The following is a 23,517-nucleotide window of genomic DNA, read 5'->3' on the forward strand; positions in this document are numbered from 1 at the left end:
AAGAGAAGGTGAGTTATCTCCAGCACACTGAACGAATAACAAATCCATACCTGGACTGCAGGTCGTCTGTATTTTTTTTTTTTAGGACGTTTCCTTGCTCGCTATAGTAGAGTGTAGTTGTTGCCCGGACACCAGCTCAGGCACTACAAACAAACCTGACCAGGTAGTTCGTATATTTTATGTGAACTGCTTCCTTCAGGTACGAAAGGCAAGCAAGTGTTACTCGAGCCGATGTTTTACCTGATATTTCGATATTGTATTTTCACATCATTGATACAAATCAAAACAGGAAGCAAAGTCTTTATTTGAGCTTTATTTGAATTGTTAATGCTTTTCCATTCAGACCTCTTTCACCAAAACCCCAATTAATCCACATTTCTTTCGTATTTTGGTTTCTCGTCTCATTTTTCTCATTTTTGACATTTTCCTCCGCACATTAATTTGCCCACAACATTCATGAACTCTGCAAAAAAGCACAGAGATGGTACATACACGTGAACGATGCCATTTTATATCAAATACGTCACCATTAGACTTTGCAGCCGAGGGAGGATCGTGAAAGACTTGTTGTACATGTTACAACACATGATAGGTGTATGTGCTTATATACTGTATGATAGACCCACCTTGCTCTGTCACAAAACCGTCCTTGTTTGTATCCAAGAGATCCATGAGCTCGTCCGCACATGGATCACCCCGCAGGCGTTCCTTTATCTCACCAACGGTCACCTTCCCATCACCGTTCTGAGGGAAGAGAATCGTTGTTTAATTTGAATCCTTTTCCCTGAATTCCCAACAATGTGCATCACAGAGCTGTACAAGCATTTCATATTCTGTTTTTGCTGCAACTGTTCAATGAGTTACCACTTTACTAATGCATGTTACCCCATGGTTTGTTACTACAGCATGGAATGTCTTATCCATGGACAGATTTCACAATTAGAATGTCACGAAATATTCATATTCAGAACATGTAACCACTACGTCTCTCATATATGGCTTGTTGTACGTGTTTCATCCACCTGTACAGGTACAGCCAAAGCTGAGATCTGTTAAACAAGGTGCACACTTGTCGAGCAACTTCTGCTCAAGTGAAAACGCCCAATGAGAAGAAAGAGTAAACATCCAAATATCACCAGAAGTAAAGACACATAAAAAATTTCAATAAAACACGGAAACCAACCTTGTCCAAACCTTTGTATGCTGCCTCGAGTTGCTCCTTTGTCATCTGTTGCACACATAAACAAGAGGAGATTTTTGAAGAAATACCACAAAGAAAACCAAAATTCCTTTCTAATGAATTAACAAGCACGTGGAAGGTGGCATATTATCAGGTTATGGAGTTGAAGAAGTCGCTTGCCATTTCACCGGCATCGTGCTTGTCCTGTACGTTCTTCAATTTGGGTCTGTAAGTCTTGTCCTTGTCCTGCAGGATTTTCAACAGCTGTCTGTTGTCCTCTTTGAGGTTCTTTATAGTGTCCAGTATGGTGAAAACCCTCTAGTCGGGTGTCGTAACTACCGCAGTTCTTTCCTTGGGCATTACAGTTTTATTATTAGTCCCCTGCCGGTGTACACCGGAGGGGACTATAGGTTTGCACTCCGTCCCTCCATCTGTCCGTTCGTCACGCAAAGAACAGCTTTCCGGACTTTTTTTCTAAACTCTTAATGCTAATGATTTCAAACTTGGTACATGGTTTCCTCATGATAAGTTACAGATCAGGATCGAACTTCACGACGTTTCGATCATTTTTGACAAAGTTATGGCACTTTTAACTTTGGTAATTTCCCCAACAGTTTTCCGGAATATAATTTGGAGTGCGGTAAGTCAAAGCTGTTACTATTCCTTGTTTTAACTCCAATTTACATTCTGTTTCCACTTTTAGTGAGAAGTAGGGGTCTGTGCAACCATTCATGAACTTTATTTGGTGCAAATCCGATAATTTTATAGCCGAGGTACTTCAGACCGTAGGTTGGCAATTATATAATTCACACGGTGCAATATGTGCAGGCTGCCCCAACAGTTTTCCAGACGACAGACAAGACTGCCATTCGGGGACATGTATTGCAGCGCAATACTCAGAATGCTTGTATATTGATGTATTTTTGGGCAAGGTGTGGTCATTTCCTCCAGGCACAATTGCTCTCTTTATTGGTGAGATCATTTTTTTGTTTTTGTCATTCCTCCAAACAACAATCAATAGTTACAGAAATCTGTCATAATGAATGAGTTGCCTTTTGTCAATAAAGTCCACAAAGGTGTATTCGGGTACCCACCCTCACCCCCATACCTGGACAAATGCATTCCCCTCCTATCTCGTCAGTTCTTTTGTTCCGTGGATATTCAGAACATACATCATGCAACCAGGTCCGAAGAGGGGAACTTGGGAGAGGAGGGCGTGGAGCCGATTGCCACACCTCTCCCCGCAGGGCCAATTCCCCCTCTCCCACCCCCCACCCACCTTATTCAGTGGACAGGCAGAATATCAGGTTCGTTTTTGTGGCCCGAGCACTTGTGTTTTGGTGAATATAAGATCACCACGAACGCACTTATGGTGAAAATGGAGGACATTCCTCAATGCTTTTATCAATAATTTCTTTGTTTGATTTATGTTATCCCTGCCGATTATATATTCACAATATCCACCGAATATGATCGATTACTAATCCCCACAAAGACAACCTTTAATTTCAAATTGTAATGAGGATTCCCTCTGATGATAGGTTTCATGAAGATCAATGAGACTGAATGGACAATTTTACTTTTTATTATTTATTTCTATTTTGAAACGTTTTATTCCTCACCTCTCCCTCTCTGACCCCCCACATCTCTTTCCCCAGACCACGACCCCTAAATTTACTCTAATTTTTATTTCCCACATCACTTTCCAAGTGTTTTTTGATATCACCTGACTTATTTGTGACTGTATTTTGCAGAATCCCAAGTTGGGGCACGGCCGTGGACTCCTCTCCGGCTGTCGGGTCTCCGCATCAGGCTGTCCGCCTCTGCGGGGCACTGTATCTCGTGTGTGGCTACACTCGGGTTGTTGCCTCGATGTCTGGAGGTCCTGGGCTGCTTGCCGTGAGGCGCAAGCGCTGCTGCCTTTTAAAAAGCAGCGCCCCTCCACCTCCCCTCTTTACTTGGTAATCTTTTAAAAATCTTTTGCACAGGCGTGGTACCTGCGTTCTCGTAGTGTTACACCTGGATGCGCCATTTTTGCAAAATGTGGTTGAGAGGTTCTGTGGTAACTCAGGTGTAGCAGCCATTTGCAGAGTGAGATTTATGGTATTTAAGCACAAGGGGTGATTTAAATTAAACACAGAATAGAAAATGTGGAGAAGAAACAGACTTGAGAGTTGGGATGACAAGGAATTTACGAGACATGTGATTCTGGTCAATGTTGGTTGGGGTTTGCAAACACTTACCTCACCCTCGTACCATATAACTGGTGAATAATTAACCCCTCATTAACTCAAAAGTCATTTTCGTGACATTATTATTGAAAGTTCAGAATGGTTTGCAAGACTTGGTCAAGTTCTTGGTTTGGTATAAAATATATCCAGATTGAAAATCTTGTAATAAGGTTGATCACCTTGTCCTCTTGGGAAACTTCCCTTTCTGCGATTTCTCCCGTTCAGTGCTCCAGGAGAGATAGGTGCACTTGTCGGCACTGCACATATAATAAATTAAATAATATCACAAGTTGGACAATTATTGTCTCAAAGATGGGACAACATTCAAACAACCTCGACGTGGCAATGCTACAGGGCCTCCATGCTTCCCACCGATGTTTGTGATCATCACGCCCAACTCCCATGTTCCACGTTGCTCTCTTTGTCACTCCGTTCACACGTATTCCTCGGATGGGCGTTAAGCTGTGTGTCCAATCTGACAATATTTGTTTGTGCTTGGTGGACGTTACAAACCCAACCTTGTCCTTCATCAAGAGAAGGTGAGTTATCTCCGGCACACTGAACGAATAACAAATCCATACCTGGACTACAGGTCGTCTGTTTTTTTTTTGGACGTTTCCTTGCTCGCTATGGTAGAGTGTATTTGTTGGCCGGGCACCAGATCAGGCACTATAAACAAACCTGACCAGGTAGTTCGTATATTTCATGTGAACTGCTTCCTTCAGGTACGAAAGGCAAGCAAGTGTTACTCGAGCCGATGTTTTACCTGATATTTCGATATTGTATTTTCACATCAGTGATACAAATCAAAACAGGAAGCAAAGTCTTTATTTCAACTTAATTTGAATTGTTAATGCTTTTCCATTCAGACCTCTTTCACCAAAACCCCAATGAATCCACATTTCTTTGGTATTTTGGTTTCTCGTCTCATTTTTCTCATTGTGGACATTTTCCTCCGCACATTAATTTGCCCACAACCTTCATGAACTCTGCAAAAAAGCACAGAGATGGTACATACACGTGAACGATGCCATTTTATATCAAATACGTCACCATGAGACTTTGCAGCCGAGGGAGGATCGTGAAAAACTTGTTGTACATGTTACAACACATGATAGGTGTATGTGCTTATATACTGTATGATAGACCCACCTTTCTCTGTCACAAAACCGTCACTGTTTGTATCCAAGAGATCCATGAGCTTGTCCGCACATGGACCACTCTGCAGGGCTTTCTTCAACTCAGCCTTGGTCACCTTCCCATCGCCGTTCTGAGCGAAGAGAATCGTTGTTTAATTTTAACCCTTTTCCCTGAATTCCCAACAATGTGCATCACAGAGCTGTACAAGCATTTCATATTCCCTTTTTGCTGCAACTGTTCAATGAGTTACCACTTTACTAACGCATGTTACCCCATGGTTTGTTACTACAGCATGGAATGTCTTATCCATGGACAGATTTCACAATTAGAATGTCACGAAATATTCATATTCAGAACATGTAACCACTACGTCTCTCATATATGGCTTGTTGTACGTGTTTCATCCACCTGTACAGGTACAGCCAAAGCTGAGATCAGTTAAACAAGGTGCACACTTGTCGAGCAACTTCTGCTCAAGTGAAAACGCCCAATGAGAAGCAAACGTAAACACCAAAATATCACCAGAAGTAAAGACACACATAAATAATTTCAATAAAACACGGAAAGCAACCTTGTCCAAACCTTTGTATGCTGCCTCGAGTTGCTCCTTTGTCATCTGTTGCACACAAAAACAAGAGGAGATTTTTGAAGAAATAGCACAAAGAAAACCAAAATTCCTTTCTCATGAAGTAACAAGCACGTGGAAGGTGCCATATTATCAGGTTATGGAGGTAAAGAAAAGACTCTCTTGCCACCTTACCGACATCGTGCTTGTCCTGTATGTTTTTCAATAGGTGTCTTCGAGACTTGTCCTTGTTCCGTAGGATTTTGAACAGGTGTCTGTTACTCTTGTCCGCTCTGAGCTTCTTTATAAAGAGTGTCGGGTGTGGTGAATACCCTCTAGTTGGGTGTGGTGAATACCCTCTAGTTGGGTGTGGTGAATACCCTCTAGTCGGGTGTGGTGAATACCGCAGTTCTTTCCTCAGGCATTTCGGTTTTATTATTATATTTATCTGTTTTTGAGTAAGGTGTGTTCATTTCCTGCAGGTGCAATACCTCTCCTTATTAGTTACATCGCTTTTTTGTTTTTGTCAGTCCTCCATCCCAATCAATAGTTACAGAAATCTGTCATTATGAATGAGCTGCCCTTTGCCAATAAGGTCCACAAAGGTGTTTTCAGATACCCACCCTCACCCCCATACCTGGACAAATGCTTTCCCCTCCTACCTCATCGATCGTTTTATTCAGTGGATATTCAGAACATACATCATGTCACCAGGACCGAAGAGGTGATCCTGGGAGAGAAGGGCGGGGAGGGTTGGGGTGGGGGCGGTGGGGGGGGGGGAAGGGGTGCCATAATGTCACACGCCTCCCCGTGGGGCCAATTCCCCCCATTAATTTCTTTGTTTGGTTTATTTTATCGTATTCCATTATACAGACTTGGCATTTAATATGGAATATATATTTTTCCTTGACTTGGGTTTACTTTCTTAACTCAGTATATCAATCTGGTGCGTTTCTTTTACACTTTGGTGATTTATTTGTTAAAAGAACCATGTCACTGATTGTCTGTCGCAGCAAGAAGTCAACAACAGGATTATATCACAGGTGGCGTGGCAAAATGTACGGACAGGTGCATTTGACGATTGGCTTCACAGTCGGGTATCCAATGGTTGTTGTGTTCTCTATTAGTGGAAAACAACTGCTGCACGTCTCCAAAAGTTATTGCCGCTTCCTCTGGAGATGGTCCGTCAACTTGACAATGCTGTTTGTCATGGAGTGGTGGCTTTATGAAATTACGGCATGAAAGCGTGCTATTGCTCGGCAGTATGGCATCACTCAAGGTCAGGTGTCAATGATCCTGAAACGAAATGCTCAGAGGGGTGTCCCTACTCCAATACCGAGGCCAGCACATCCCCACAGAACCACAAGGAGGGATGATCGCCAGCTGCACCGGTTAGTCCGCAATGGCCGTACCAAGTCAGCTAATCGGCTTAGGGCTGAGTGGCAGAAACTGACAAATGTGTCTGTATCCAGAAGGCTAGTCAACCAACGACTGGTTCAAGCAGGCTATCGTGCCAGGCGTCCCCTGAGAAAGCCACGCCTGACCAGACAACACCGCCAGCGCCGATTGCAGTGGGCCAGAGAGCACCGTCAATGGCAGCCAGGACACTGGAATCATGTGATCTTCAGTGACGAGTCTAGATTTCTGGTCTATCGTCAAGATGGCTGCGTCCGAGTGTGCAGACAAGTGCATGAAGCCTACAACAAAGATTGTATAGTGCCAAGAGTCCAAGCTGGATGTGGTGGGGTGACCGTTTGGGCTGCTTTTCATGCAGGGGGCAAAACTGACCTGGTTGTTCTGAATGGAAACCTGAACCAGTTCAAGTACAGGGCCATTCTGGAAGAAACATTGCTTCCATTTGCTCGTGCAGCCTTTCGAGGAAACTTTGTCTTCCAAGATGACAATGCACGGACTCATCGTGCTAGCTTGATCCAACACTTTCTTGCTGACCTTGGTGTAGAGCATATGGAGTGGCCTACCATGTCCCCGGATATGAATCCGATAGAGAACTTGTGGGCAGAATTAATGCGTCAAATCGACCACTTGGACCAGCAGCCGACCTCTGTGCATGAATTGCAGCAGGCTAATGTCACTGCATGGCAAGCGATTCCTGTCCAAACCTTGGCAAATCTCGTGAACAGCATGCCTCAACGTGTACGTGCTCTGCTGAATGCTGGTGGGGGTTACACGAAGTACTGAACTGTAATTTTACTGTCCGTAATCCCAGTCGTAATTTAACTTTTGTTTTTGTTAAAAATAAATTTGACTAATGTGCAAAATAAAGAGACACTTCTGGAAAACGTACAGAAGTTTAACACAGTACTGTCCATGAATTGAGTTCGATATCAGTTTACATCACTTTCAAGGATCAATTTATTTGTTTCGAAATGTCAAATGTGGTTTTTGTTTCTTTTAAAGGTCACATTAACAAAATCTAGAATAATTTCAACATAATTCCAATGAACTTTTGGTTCTAAGGCATCTTGAAAAGTAAGTTCACCCCCACAAAAAAAATATTCCATATTAAATGCCAAGTCTGTATATTCATAATATCCTCCTAATATGATCGATTACTAATCCCCACAAAGACAACGTTTAATTTCAAAGTGTAACAATGTTTCCCTTTGTTGATCGGGTTCATGAAGATCAATGAGACTGAATGGACAATTTTACTTTTAATTATTATATCTGCTTTGAGAGGTTATTTATTCCTCACCACTGCCCTCCCACCGAGGTTTTTGGTTTGGTATAAAATATATCCAGAATGAAAATCTTGTAATGAGGATGATCACCTTGCCCTCTTGGGAACTTCCATTCCTGTTATATCTCCCGTTCAGTGCTCCATGAGAGGTAGCTGTACTTGTCAGCACTGCACATACAATAAATTAAATAATATCACAATTTGGACAAATATTGTCTCAGAGATGGCACAACATTCAAACAACCTCGACGTGGCAATGCCACAGGGCCTCCTCCAGGCTTCCCACCGATGTTTGTGATGATCACACCCAACTCCCATGTTCCACGTTGCTCTCTTGTCACTCCCTTCACACGTATTTCTCCCCTCCCCCAATCTCCCACATCACACAACCCTCTCATCACCAACTCACAGGTTATTTATTTATAACATGATAGTAATGTACAAAAGTTAGTTCAAATAAAACACAAGTGCTTGGCTACATTACTGAGTGCACTTTTACACAGATTAAATAAAACGCCTTCAATTAAAAAAATGAACTGAATGAAAAGACACCTATCGTTTTATGTTGTAGCAAATAGTCTTGAGGACCTACAAAACCTGATTTTCACATTATCTCGTGCACTTAGATTTGTGATGGTTGTGTAAATTAGACAAAAATGGCATATATTCGAAATAAAATGTTACATTCTCACTATGTCAATTTTTATTTCATTGTCTTTAAATAAAAATATGCATTGATGATTAAAATTGTAATTAAATGGAATGTTTGATGTCGACGATGTCTCCTGGTGTTGTTTTTTTACATTTCCTAAAATTCCTTGAAATATGCAATGCGTGGCAAAATAAGTGATTCGTGCATAACGCTTGGTGTCCACCAAATTCACTAAAATTGTCATATCAGTTTTTTTGGTTTTTTTTTGTATGCAAGATCGGGCCTCCTGTTAGAGCTAACATTAATAATAATAATAATAGTAAAAACGGACACACAAAACATGCAAAATTATGGGAGCGGGAGACAAGATGGGGAGAGAGGGGAAAGCACACAAGTGCAACAGCTGAGAACAGGGACATGGCGAGATCTGTGGGAGGGAGAGGGCTTGGGGTGAGGAGGTATGGGAAGGGGTGGGGGGGGGGGGGGTGGGAGAGGTATAAAATACATGGACACTGATAGGACTTCCAGGAAAGAAGTTGATATTTAAAAAAACGTGGATGTGGGGTGAATTCACCGGGGTAGAAAAGATCAAGGTTTTTGATGCGGGATGATAAGAGATGGTGGTGAACGGCTGTTTTAAAGACCTGGAGGAAGGAGTGGGATTGAAGAGAGTGAGGGAGTTTGTGCCAGAGGCGGGAGAAAAGAGGATTGAAAGAGTGAAGGTGAGCAGAGAGTCTAGATTTTGGCAATTTCACCATAAGAGGGTTGCAGGCAGATCTTGTGCGACCTGTAGGAATATTTGGGGGCAGAGCCCAGAGAGAGCTGGGGAACAAGGCCGGAGAGGAGTCGGTAGAAGACGGAAAGACCACCAACCTGCCTGCGGTGAGTGAGTGAAAGGCCCTCGGAGTTAGCTTCTTCACGGGAGATTCCAATGATTCTGAAAGCTTTGGTTTCAAGAGTGTGAAGTGCACTCTCGTTTTCATTTTGGTGAAAACGAAGCATGTAGCAGGTCTGCTGCTTCAAACTCGGATCATCCAATATATACAGAACAACATAATACAGCATACTTACTGTTTCCTGAAACTATATTTTTCCACTAGATGTAACACTTAGTATACCCAGGATTGTAGCCATGCACACCAAACACTTGGCATTAAGAGGAGCAGGCCTACTTGTGATAAAAGTAGACGAACTTTCTAAATTTTATATGCAATATTTTGAAGAGGTACACGATGACAGAAAATGCACCTGCCACGTCGCATGGCCTCAGGCACTATAAACCAGCATACTGTAGCGGCTACCGCTGGGTTTTCACAATCGCCTTGCACCTATCAAGGACGCGGAGCGATCACCATGCCGGGCTCGTCCAGGACGCCCGGGCAGGCCCGCGCTCAACTTGCCAGGCCTCGGTCGGGACGCCCGGGCATGCCCGGGCATGCCCGGGCAGGCTCGCCCTCAACTTGCCAGGCCGCAGCCAGGACGCTGGGCCACGCCCCCTCTCGCCTTTCCTGGGCAAACGCTCCGGGATAATATGTATATATATTGCTGCCCGATAAACGGGCTTTTCAGAGTGCCTGAGTGTTTGGTTTGATTAAAGCAACTCGGATGAATTCCAGCTTTTTGTCGTGTCCATTCTTCCGATCGACGTGGGAGCCCCAGCTCCTTCATTGGTGACCTACCGACATGGACATGGCAGTCGCCCTTAAACTGCCTACCTTCTGGGAGGCTCACGCGGCGGTTTGGTTCGCACAGGCGGATTCCCTGTTCGCCCTGCGAGGCATCACGGCCGACGACACCCGCTTCCACCATGTGGTAGCAGCGCTCGGTTCGGCCACCGCGGCGCGCGCCCTGAGCCTCCTCGAGAGCCCGCCAGCCGCTGACAAATACGGCGCGATTAAGAAGCTTCTCCTCGACGCTTTCGCCCTCCCATCGGCGGAACGCGCACGGCGCCTGCTCGACCTGCCCGAGCTCGGCGACACGCGCCCTTCCGAGCGAATGGACTACATGCTTTCACTGCTCGGCGAGCACTCTCCGGCATTCCTGTTCCGGGAGCTGTTCCTCCGTCAGCTGCCTAACCCGGTACGCCTCGCCCTGGCAAGCACGACGATCACAGATCCCCGGGCCCTTGCCAGAGAAGCCGACAAGATCTCCGCCGCAGGACAGCGCATCGCAGCGGCGACATGGGACCCACCGCCGTCCGACGCAACACCCATGGCGCCCGAGCACCCGGCATGGTCGACGACCGAACTGCCGACGCAATTGGCGGCCGCTACACCGAGCCGACCACCTCCAGCACGACGACCGGGGCCTCCACCTGACCAAGCATGGTGTTACTATCATGCCAGGTTCGGACAGAAGGCCCGGACATGCCGACCCCCGTGCACCTTCGGCAGGCCGGGAAACGGCCGGGCCGGCGTTCATTACCAGCCATGAGCGCCGGCCACACGGGCAACTTACTGTTCATCACGGATAAAGCGTCCGGACGGCGCTTCCTGTGCGACACCGGCGCCCAACTGAGCGTCATACCCGCCTCTGACCAGGACAGGCAATCCGCGGTTTGCGCCCCCTCCTTGGTTGCGGCCAACGGATCGACCATCCGCACCTTCGGCCCGCGCAACGTCACCCTCTGCTTCGGCGGCCAATGCTTTGCTTGGACGTTTGTAACCGCAAACGTGCCCATGGCTCTGCTAGGCGCCGAATTCCTCTGCGCACACGGACTGCTGGTGGACGTCCAACGGCATCGTTTAATCAACGCCGAAACCTTCAGCTCCCTGGTATGCACATTGAGCAGCTCCGCGCCGACCGAGCTGGCATGCGCCGTCCCGGCGGCGAACGAGTTTGCTCGCCTGCTCACGGAGTTCCCGGCCCTCACGCGGCCGACGTTTTCGGCCGTCGCAGTACGGCATGGGATCGAGCACCACATACCAACCACGGGCCCGCCGGTCTACGCCAGGGCCCGCCGCCTCGACCCAGCCAAGCTCGCCATGGCGAAGGCCGAATTCGACGCGTTGGAGCACCTCGGCATCGTGCGGCGCTCCGATAGCGCGTGGGCCTCGCCACTGCACATCGTGCCAAAGCCGGGGGGTGGATGGCGCCCGTTTGGCGACTACCGCCGTCTCAATGACGCTACCACCCCCGACAGGTACCCGATCCCGCATATCCAAGACTTCTCCGCCCGTCTGGCGGGACGGGTCATTTTTTCGAAAATTGATCTCATACGGGGATATCACCAGGTACCTGTCAGGGCGGCCGACGTCCCTAAAACGGCAGTCATCATGCCGTTCGGCTTATTCGAATTCTGGCGGATGCCGTTTGGTCTCAAGAATGCGGCTCAGGCGTTCCAGCGCTTGATGGACGGCGTGCTGCATGACCTGCCATTCCTTTTCGTTTACCTGGACGACATCCTCGTCGCCAGCACGTCCCGGGCCGAGCACCTCCTCCACCTCCGAACACTGTTCGGGCGCCTCAGCGAGCACGGCCTCATCGTCAACCCGGCGAAATGCCACTTCGGCACGACGGCCATTGATTTTTTGGGCCACCACATCACCAAGAACGGGGCCGTGCCGCTGCCAACCAAGGTCGAGGCCATCACCACGTTCCCGCGTCCCCGCACCATAAAGGCCCTGCAGGAATTCCTGGGAATGGTGAATTGTTATCACCGCTTCGTGCCCCGCGCTGCTCAACTCATGCGGCCCCTCTACGAAGCCCTCCGGGGCAAGCCGGCCAAGCACGACATCGCCTGGTCCGCAGCAATGGATGCGGCCTTCCAAAGCTCAAAGCGGGCCCTCGCCGACGCAACACTGCTCGCTCACCCGGTGCTCAACGCTCCCATCGCCCTCACCACAGATGCCTCCAACTACGCGGTGGGCGCCGTACATGAGCAATGGGTGAACGGGGTTTGGCAGCCACTCGCATTTTTCAGCCGGCAGCTCCGGCCGAACGAGCTCAAATACAGCACGTTTGACCGGGAGCTCCTCGGTCTACACTTGGCCGTCCGCCATTTCCGCCACCTCCTGGAGGGCCGACCTTTCACGGCGTTCGTCGACCACAAGCCGTTGGTTTACACCATGGCCAAGGTCACGGAGCCGTGGTCGGCCCGCCAACAGCGCCACCTCTCCGCCGTGTCGGAGTTTACCACGGACATCCGGCACGTCACCGGCAAAAACAACGCCGTGGCCGACTGTCTTTCCCGGGCCAGCGCGAACGCGGTCCACCTGGGCTTGGACTTTGCGCTTATGGCGGTGGACCAAACCACCGACACCACGGTGCAAGCCCTCCGGGCGGCGGACACGGGCCTCCGCCTGGCCGACATCCCCTTCACGGATACTGTCCTGCTCTGCGACGTCTCCCAAGGCCAGCCTCGCCCCATCGTGCCCGTCACCTGGCAACGCCGCATCTTCGCCTCCCTCCACGGCCTTTCCCACCCAGGCCGGAAAGCTTCCCAGAAGCTGGTATCGGCGCGATTCGTCTGGCACGGCCTTCGTCGGGACGTCCGCGATTGGACCAGCACCTGCATGGCCTGCCAACGGGCCAAGGTCCACCGACACACCCAGGCCCCGCTGGCACCTTTCACCGTGCCCGAACGACGTTTCGACCACGTCAACGTGGATCTGGTGGGCCCCCTCCCCCCGTCACGGGGGTTCACACACCTGCTCACCATGGTGGACAGGACCACCAGGTGGCCGGAGGCCATTCCCCTCGTCTCCACCACCACCGCCGACGTGGCGCAGGCTTTCATCGCCACCTGGGTCGCCCGCTTCGGCGCACCGGCGGACATCTCGTCAGACCGCGGACCACAGTTCACCTCCGAGCTGTGGGGCGCGGTCGCCCGCAACCTGGGGGTCAAGCTCCACCGTACTACGGCCTACCACCCCCAAGCAAACGGGTTGTGCGAGCGATTCCACCGCTCCATGAAGGCCGCTCTCATGGCCGGCCTTCAAGATGGCAGTTGGGCCGACCGGCTGCCGTGGGTCCTTTTGGGCCTCCGCACGGCCCCCAAGGAGGACCTCCAGGCATCCACCGCCGAGCTTGTCTATGGCCAGGCGCTACGCGTCCCGGGCGAATTCGTGCCCGACGCTACCAGTCCCTGGTCCGCAGCTCACCAGCGCTCGGACCTCCAGGAGGCCGCCCGACGGTTTGCCCCTGTGCCAACATCCCACCACGGTGACCCCCAGTCCTACGTCCCCCCAGCACTTCGCACAGCGGAGTATGTTTTTGTGCGTCACGACGCACATCGGGGGCCACTCCGGCCACCGTACGACGGGCCCTTCCGGGTGCTGCGACGGGACGACAAGTCGTTCGTCATCGACATCGGCGGCAGGTCGGACCGGATTGCGGTGGACCGCCTCAAGCCGGCGCACATGGACGTCGACCACCCACCACGGGTGGCCCTTCCGCCGCGGCGAGGCCGCCCCCCGTCCACGGTGCCCCCCACTCGACCGCCCACCACCACACCGGACCCCCTCCCACGACCCACCAGGGGTCGCTTCGGCCGAGTCATCAGGACCCCCCTCAAATTGACCCTGCCGGTGCAAGTCGATTCTGGGGGGACGTGTGTAGCGGCTACCGCTGGGTTTTCACAATCGCCTTGCACCTATCAAGGACGCGGAGCGATCACCATGCCGGGCTCGTCCAGGACGCCCGGGCAGGCCCGCGCTCAACTTGCCAGGCCTCGGTCGGGACGCCCGGGCAGGCTCGCCCTCAACTTGCCAGGCCGCAGCCAGGACGCTGGGCCACGCCCCCTCTCGCCTTTCCTGGGCAAATGCTCCGGGATAATATGTATATATATTGCTGCCCGATAAACGGGCTTTTCAGAGTGCCTGAGTGTTTGGTTTGATTAAAGCAACTCGGATGAATTCCAGCTTTTTGTCGCGTCCATTCTTCCGATCGACGTGGGAGCCCCAGCTCCTTCAATACTCCGATTTCATATCTACACCTCAGGGTGATGGCAGTTTGGCGTGACAAGAAAACCAGTTTGTGCGTTCTAAAACAAAGTGGTGCCTGCATGCGAAGGCTTCCTTCAAACTCAGCACAATCAAAACCTTATTCACAACTACAAAAAGTTTAAAAACCTTTATCGAGGACTTCCGTGACATTCTCAACCATTGCTGATACAAAGGTAAAGTTTTATTTTGATCTTAGTTATTCATTATATCCGTCCTGCAGAGTTATTAAAATTAGTCATTATGGGTAATAATGTGAAAGGGGAGCAATCATAAATGGCCCGGATGAACAAAGGTGCCTGAGGTGCACAGGCCGTGGGCCCTTTGTCGTGGGAGGGCCCTCAAACTTTACCTTTATTTGCCTTTACTTTTATTCATAATTTATCAGCTCACTGCCATTTTGGAAGTACGTTGTGGCAACTCCAAGGCAGCGATATTTCAAGGAAATACCTTCATATTGTTTTGGAATTATGTGAAAAAGTACTTATATAAAATTTAATTCTGCACATCCGCCAATAACCACAGAGCTACAACGCTACCTGCACATCTGCAGGTGGTGTTGTAGCTCTGTACGAGGGATGGGGAAGGGCCTGCACATCTGCCAATCAATAAATTTGGCTTTTAATTAAAATTAGGATTTTATGGTCAATACCGGGTTAAAATGGATTCATTGGCCAGCGTTCTAGGCTGAGACTTCCGTGACATTCTCAACCATTGCTGATACAAAGGTAAAGTAGTATTTTGATCTTAGTTATTGTTCGTTACGTCTTGCGGAGATATTAAAATTCATTCTTCTGGGTAATAATGTTAAAGGACGGTAATCATGAATGCGCATAAACGTAAACTGTCATGCGCTGCAGGTAGGCTTCAACAGGTGGCCGGTTTTGTCACGATCTGTAGGTCGGCTGAAATATCGTTAAAAGGAGCAAATTTACCTGTACTGTGTAAATTACGGATGCAAATTTAACTTTCTGATGAGCAAATTTTCTTTCCTGTATCTACACCTGTACCCTACACCTTAGTAAATTTTATATAAATTACCTATGCAAATGTAACTTTCTGATAAGCAAATTTTCTTTCCTGTATCCACACCTGTACCCACTGTAGGTTGTTTTATCCCGTGTACCCACCACTGCAGAAAAATACTTTCAAAGCCTTCATGGGTGTACAGTACGGTATATTAAATATTCCTTCTTTTTTTCTTTGCAGGAGCGAGGCTCATGGAAGAGCAAGTTAAATTGACTGTGGGGCAATCAAGGGAATGAATGAACAAGGAAGGAGGAGTCACAAGAGAGGGAGGAGCACAGGATATTGAAACTAGCTAGTAAGATGGTTGGGTTAGGGTAGGTTAAAGGAGGTATATAAAGATCAGGGGTCAGAATTGGGGATGACAAGTAATGCTGGTACACTCCAAGCTTGGAGTTCTGGAGGGAAGAGTGAGACCGAGCAGAATGTAGAGTGTGGATTTTTCGTGAGGAACAAAGGAGTTGAGGTGTTATGTAGTCAACCTGGATTATGGAAATTTACCCATGAGGGGATTTTAGACCAACACGTGCATCCTGGAGTTGAACGGAGTGTCGGAACAGAGACATTTTCCCTTCCTGCGATGTGAGAGCAAAAGACACTGAAATAAGGCCTCATCGTGGGAGAATCCAATTCTTGTTAAGAGCTTTAGATTCAACAAAATCGATGACAGACCGCTCTGATGCTGCAGCACCAACCTATAGCAGACAGCAGGACTGCATTGAGCTCTTGACAAAGGCTTGGTGGACAGGTTGGGTGTGTGCCAAAGAAGAATTGCTTATTTTGATGAAGATCCGGATGATAATTTTTTTGAAATGATTCTTCACCATTGAGTGACAGAGCTATAACCGATATATACAGACTTGGCATTTAATATGGATATTTTTTTTTTCTTGACTTGGGTTTACTTTCTGAACTCAGTATATCAATCTGGTGAGTTTCTTTTACCCTTCGGTGATGTCTTTGTTGAAAGAACCATGTCACTGATTGTCTTTCGCAGCAAGAAGTCCACAACAGGATTATATCTGTAAAAAATGTAAGGACAGGTACATTTGACGATTGGCTTCACAATCGGGTATATAAGGGTTGCGTTCTGTATTAGTGGAAAACAACTGCTGCACATCTACAAAGGTTATTGCCGCTTCCTCTGGAGATGGTCCGTCAACTCGACAATGCTGTTTGTCACGGAGTGGTGGCTTTACGAAATTCTGCCATGAAACAGCCTGCTATTGCTCGGCAGTATGGCATCACTCAAGGTCAGGTGTCAAAGATCCTGAAACGAAATGCTCATAGGGGTGTCCCTACTCCAATACCGAGGCCAGGACGTCCCCGCAGAACCACAAGGAGGGATGATCGCCAGCTGCACCGGTTAGTCCGCAATGGCCGTACCAAGTCAGCTAATCGGGTTAGGGCTGAGTGGTAGCAACTGACAAATGTGCCTGTATCCAGAAGGCTAGTCAACCAACGACTGGTTCAAGCAGGCTATCGTGCCAGGCGTCCCCTGAGAAAGCCACGCCTGACCAGACAACACAACCAGCGCCGATTGCAGTGGGCCAGAGAGCACCGTCAATGGCAGCCAGGACACTGGAATCACGTGATCTTCAGTGACGAGTCTAGATTTCTGGTCTATCGTCAAGATGGCCACGTCCGAGTGTGCAGACAAGTGCATGAAGCCTACAACAAAGATTGCATAGTGCCAAGAGTCCAAGCTGGAGGTGGTGGGGTGACCGTTTGGGGGGTGCTTTTCATGCAGGGGGCAAAACCGACCTGGTTGTTCTGAATGGAAACCTGAACCAGTTCAAGTACAGGGCCATTCTGGAAGAAACATTGCTTCCATTTGCTCGTGCAGCCTTTTTTTTTCCTTTTTTTTTTGTATACTGAATCGAGGCTCGTGAAAGAGCTGAGAGCTGAAAGTTCGAGGAAACATTGTCTTCCAAGATGACAATGCACGGCCTCATCGTGCTCGCATGATCCAACACTTTCTTGCTGACCGTGGTGTAGAGCATATGGAGTGGCCTGCCATGTCCCCGGATATGAATCTGATAGAGAACTTGTGGGCAGAATTAACGCGTCAAATCGACCACTTGGACCAGCAGCCTGCCTCTGTCCGTGAAATGCAGCAGGCTATTGTCACTACATGGCAAGCGATTCCTGTCCAAACCTTGGCAAATCTCGTGAACAGCATGCCTCGACGTGTACGTGCTCTCCTGAATGCTCGTGGGGGTTACACGAAGTACTGAACTGTAATTTTACTGTCTGTAATCCCAGTCGTAATTTAACTTTTGTTTTTGTTAAAAAAAAATTTGGCTAATGTGCAAAATAAAGAGGTACTTCTGGAAAACGTACAGAAGTTTAACACAGTACTGTCCATGAATGAAATTCGATATCAGTTTACATCACTTTCAAGGATCAATTTATTTTTTTCGAAATGTCAAATGTGGTTTTTGTTTCTTTCAAAGGTCACATTAACAAAATCTGGAATAATTTCAACATAATTCCAATGAACTTTTGGTTCTAAGACATCTTGAAAAGTAAGTTCACCCCCACAAAAAAAATATTCCATATTCAATGCCAAGTCTGTAGCATGATGTCTCAAAAAGTCATGGACGGATTCGGACAAAACTTGGTGGACAGGTTGGGTGTACGACAAGGACGAATCGATTCGATGTTGGTGAAGATCCGAATTTGGATCCGGATAGGAGTATTTTTAAAATTTTATAAGTCATTTATCTCACCAATGAGTGACATCTCGGCCAGCAGAAACGATATGGGAGCACGATATTTCAAAAACTTTTGGACGGATTATAACAAAACGAGGTGGATTAGTTGGGTAGGTGACAAGAACGGTTTTGGATGTCGGGATCCGAATCCGGCCTATCAGTGGAAATGTGGAATACAAACGTAAATTGTTCAATCTGGTGGAGGTATGCTCTCTAACGAGTGCCGTTCTAGTATAATTATTTGACTCCATTTAAGCGAGGGGACACGGTGCAGCCCAATTTTCACTCTTTAGACGGCAATAATTGTTTTGTGTCTTTAGCCATTTATGCCAATTCTCAAAGAGACAGGATATTGTGGTGTCAAGAGTATGGCCGTCTGTGTGTGTGTTGTCCATGTCGTCCATAGTGTCCCCGATATCTTTAACAAAGTGTCACGTTGCATAAAAGGGTTCCCTAGACAAATACCTTGGCGAGGCTCTGCATTGTTAAATACATTATTTACCGACTTGAGTATCAGTCAAAGTGCTCTTGCAACAAAGAGAAAATAAGCGAAAGCTGTACAAATTTTGAGTCGACCAGGCACAATGAGGGTGCAGTGTCCAGATCGTATTTCAATTTGAACAATGTACAACTGCCCCTGGTGTAACCTGTTTATCTGTAACAATATCCCTGGTGTGGGAATTACATTATGTTTCATCAAAGTGACATTGTTTGTTGCTTCAGATTGTGTTGCAAAAGTCTTGTCAAACTGCACAATTATGGAGGCCATTTTACTCCAGTGATATGGAATAGACTTGTCCATATGATAGCATAGATGTACGCACAGTTGTCGAAGGCACCCGACTCCCCACTAGGAATAAGCACCGTGTCGAACTCGGACAGTTTACAAAAGATTTATCAACAGTACATGCACGGAAGAAATATGATTGGCAAGTAAGCGAGTAACACCACTGCAACGATACGGTAAGATCAATCCCATCACAGCACTCCACAATTTCTTCAAAGCTATGGCCAGCAACCGGTTTATATACAGTCACGTGAAAAAGTAAGTACACCCCATGTAAAGTTTTGACTTTTTCAACATATTTCAACATACAGCTATTTGATCTTCATTTCAACAATATTGATAGATAAAGGTGATATAATAAAACAAATATCATGAAACATTTACATTTTGTCGTCCATTGTATAATTTAAATAAACATAAATGCAAATTTCACATGTGGAAAAAGTAAGTACACCCCTACATTTATCACTGCTTCAAATACCTAAAATTAGAATCAGGTGCACCAACTCAGGTGCAAATGATTTGAACATCGTTAGAGAGGATCTTGGAGGAACCTGTCTTATTTAAACCTCAGACATTTCGTTTGGTTTGCTCTTTGTTGTTGAAGTGTGCGGTGTCACCATGCCTAGATCAAAAGAGCTCTCTGAGGCCTTCAGAAAGAAGGTTATAGAAGCCTACGAGTCTGGGAAGGGATTTAAAAAGATCTCCAAACAATTTGAAATCAATCATTCGACTGTCCGGAAGATCATCTACAAGTGGAGAAGATGCCAAACAACTGCCAACTTGTTCAGGCCAGGTCGCCCCAGCAAGTTCAGCCCGAGAGCAGACCGCAAGATGCTGAAAGAAGTCTCTAAGAACCCCAGAATGTCATCACGGGACGTACAGGTAGCTCTTGCCATGGTTGATTTCAAAGTGCACGAGTCTACCATTAGAAAGAGGCTGCACAAATTTGATTTACATGGGAGGTGTGCCAGGAGGAAACCTTTGCTGTCCAGAAAGAAAATCAGGGCAAGACTAAAGTTTGCCAATGAACACCTAGGCAAAGAACAGCACTTCTGGAACAATGTGCTCTGGACAGATGAGTCAAACGTAGAGCTATTTGGCCACAGTACCAGAAGACATGTTTGGCGAAAACCAAAGACAGCATTTGACCACAAGAACCTGATACCAACTGTAAAGCATGGTGGTGGAAATATTATGGTTTGGGGCAGCTTTGCTGCATCAGGGCCTGGGCAGCTCACCATCATAGAATCCACTATGAATTATTCATTGTACCAGCGGGTGCTAGAGGGTAATGTGAGGCCATCTGTCAGAAAGTTGAAGCTCAACCGAAGGTGGACCTTGCAACATGACAATGACCCTAAACATACCAGTAAATCCACCAAGGAATGGTTGAAAAGAAAGAAATGGGTTCAGGAGGGTTCAGGAATGGCCAAGTCAAAGCCCGGATCTAAATCCCATCGAGATGTTGTGGGGGGATTTGAAACGAGCTGTGCATGCAAGAAACCCTCAAACATCGCACAGCTGAAAGAATTCTGCATGGAGGAGTGGGGGACAATTTCTCCCAGTCGATGTCAGAGACTGGTGGACAGTTATAACTATAAGAAACGCCTACTTGAGGTTGTTTCTGCCAAAGGGGGCAATACCACCTATTAAAGCCAAGGGTGTACTTACTTTTTCCACATGCGAAATTTGCATTTATGTTTATTTAAATTATACAATGGACTACAAAATGTAAATGTTTCATGATATTTGTTATATTATATCACCTTTATCTATCTTATATCACCATTACCTATCAATATTGTTGAAATGAAGATCAAATAGCTGTATTTTGAAATATGTTGAAAAAGTGAAAACTTTACATGGGGTGTACTTACTTTTTCACATGACTGTACTTTTACAGCTCACACCCAGTCCCAAAGGAATTCAGAAAAACAAGCTGTGCTTTGCCTTTACGAAGGAACAGCTCTTTCTCACGGGAAACTATTTATGTCTTATACACAACAGTGGACAGGCCAAGATAAGATTCAGAGTCGGGGATAAATGTTGGTTCTGGGACAAATAAAATTTAACTTTGAAGTCAATGGGAAAAAAGGGAAAAACTTATTGACTCACACCCCCTCTCTCATAAAATTACACCCCCTTTTCTCTCAAAAAATTGCATCCACTTTTTATTAAGCTCATTTACCAACTACTAAAACACATAGAATTTTAAATTGAAGCCAATGGGAAAAGAGCTAAAAAAAAAAAAAAAAACTGGATTTTCAACAAGATTCCACCCTCTTTTGGGGTAACCTATTTACAAATATTAAATCCTCAATAGACCTAACTACTATTTATAGGTTCTGGGACACATAAAATTTAACATTGAAGTCAATGGGGAAAATTAAGGAAACTTATTGACTCACACCCCCTCTCTCGTTAAATTACGCCCCTTTTTCTCTGAAAAAATTACAACCCGTTTCTCCCTCCTACTTTTTACTAAGCCCACCCACTTTCCCTAAACCTTGCCCAGGCATGCCAGGCTTGAAAATTTTCACCCTTTTCCTCCCTCTCTTGACTTATTAACTCTCCCCATTTTTCATTAAACTCATACAGAGACCCAACGAATATTTGTGTTTTATTTTTAGGTAATAATTTAATTCTCTTAAAAGAACAATCACCATCTGGAATATTGACAAATTTTATCTTAGGATTTAACTCCCGGTTTATGTATCGCCGTTGAGCTGATATGAAATACTTCTCTTAATGACCTTGTCTGAAATCCTCCAGTGCCACATACCATTTTGAGATTGTAGTAAATCATTTTTCCCTCAATCTCTTGGCAATCACTTTTTTGCCTAATAAATACAATGTTTCAAAACACAAAAGACAAATTTCAAACAATCTCCTCATTTAAAAAGGATACCGAAATATATTGCACTGATGTAAGATTGAACAAAGATGATTACAATAACTTTTGGATTAAACCTATTATGAAGGATAATATGAGCTTCTCAATACCTTTTAAAGGAAGGGCATTCTCTGTCTTTGGGAAGTCGTCAATTAAAGTAATTATAACAAAAGTTTCACCACTATTTATGGAGATTTATAATAAACTAGAGGAGGTAATGAAAGAGGTAAAAGTATCAAAAAAGTAAACCCTTTTTACTGAAGCTACATAAAAGGAAGATAAAACTATTAGCCCTAAACACGGTGAAATTTCTATATTCTTTAATAACCCCAAAGATGTTAACCTTGATGAAATGAAAGATGTTAATATATCAGGAGAAATATCATTTTGTTCAGTCTTGTAGCTAAGAACCATTTTAAAATTACCTTTAATATAAAAAATGTTGTAGTTGAATCTGTTTATGAAAAAAAGTATATGGATATAGATGGTAATGTTTTTTCTTCTAATTAAATATGAGTCATTATTCAAGTGAAGATTTTGTTGATTTTAAAAGTGATGATAGTGGTAGTGAGACTTTGTCTTCACAAGACAGTTATGGTACTGAGAGTTTGTGTTCTAACGATAGCTATGAAAGTAGTTTTATAGATGATGATGATTACGAAAGCACCGATTATAGTGAAGATGATTTTTAGTTTAAGTAATCTTTTACTATATAAATATGATAATTCCAAACGACATACCAGATATTGAGCCTCTTGAAATCCGTGATTCTCCATATGATAAATTAGAGAATTGTCCCGCTTGTGATAGAGTGGGATTAAATACAGAGTCAAAAGCCCATACCGTAAACAATGTTTATTCTGTGATTATCTTTTAATTAATGATGATAAAAAATATAAAAAGAAATATAACTCTTTTAAATTAGAACCAAAAATGAAGTACTTTAAAAGGTTAATGAGATAGATGAATGTTAAGTATTATGATGATAATACACCATTTCTTACAAGGGAAGAGGCTATTTGTATTGAGGAAATGTATAGGAATGTATATCATTATGATATCGAAATATCATAATGATATTTATTATTCAAAATAATTTTAATGGAAATGTTAATACAAGATACTATATAAATAAAATAATGGATTATCTTGAAATTAAACCTGAACTCAGGATAAAATATAGAGTTTCTAAAAAAGCTCATAAAAAATTAGATGACTTGTTTTCCAAATATATAAATGAATGATTTTTTACCCGTTTGGGAAAACAAGATAAAATTTAACAACCATAAAAATCTCCCAAATTCATTAAGATGTCTAATAGTTGGTTCAAGCGGATGTGTAAAAACCTGTTTGCTATTAAAGATGCTCCTTACCCCCAACTTTTTAGATTATGATTATTTAATAATTTTCACAAAGTCAAGTTTTCAACCCGAGTATCAACTACTATCACAAGGTTTTAATGTGGGTCTTCAAAAAGAAGATATAATCGGTTGATTTAAATTTCAAAACAAACGAAATAATTATAACATTGAAGATATAATACAACTATTTTGTGATACACAGAAATCAAAACTGAAACCAAAACCCATAACTTATATTCTCCGTGATAATACGGATGATATACCTTCACCCCAATATTTAGATAAATCAAAAAAGAACCTCGTTATCTTTGATGATTGT

The 23,517-nt window shown here is 45.4% G+C and overlaps 2 long non-coding RNA genes across 2 annotated transcripts; both read right to left on the bottom strand.

The window, feature by feature from the left end:
* Positions 1 to 298: 298 nt before the first annotated feature.
* LOC137429932 (uncharacterized) lies at positions 299 to 1,314 on the bottom strand. Its single transcript, XR_010984969.2, has 3 exons — positions 1,184 to 1,314; positions 627 to 744; positions 299 to 463 (listed from the first exon to the last, which is right to left on the bottom strand). It is a non-coding gene; the product is annotated as an uncharacterized LOC137429932 (long non-coding RNA).
* Positions 1,315 to 4,235: 2,921 nt separating this feature from the next.
* On the bottom strand, positions 4,236 to 5,427 carry LOC137429931 (uncharacterized). The gene is made up of 4 exons (XR_010984968.2): positions 5,312 to 5,427; positions 5,123 to 5,167; positions 4,564 to 4,681; positions 4,236 to 4,400 (listed from the first exon to the last, which is right to left on the bottom strand). It is a non-coding gene; the product is annotated as an uncharacterized LOC137429931 (long non-coding RNA).
* Positions 5,428 to 23,517: the final 18,090 nt, after the last annotated feature.

This window comes from Myxine glutinosa, chromosome 6 (genome assembly GCF_964187855.1).
Source record: "Myxine glutinosa chromosome 6, kmMyxGlut1.1, whole genome shotgun sequence".
In the NCBI taxonomy this organism is placed as follows: Eukaryota; Metazoa; Chordata; class Myxini; order Myxiniformes; family Myxinidae; genus Myxine; species Myxine glutinosa.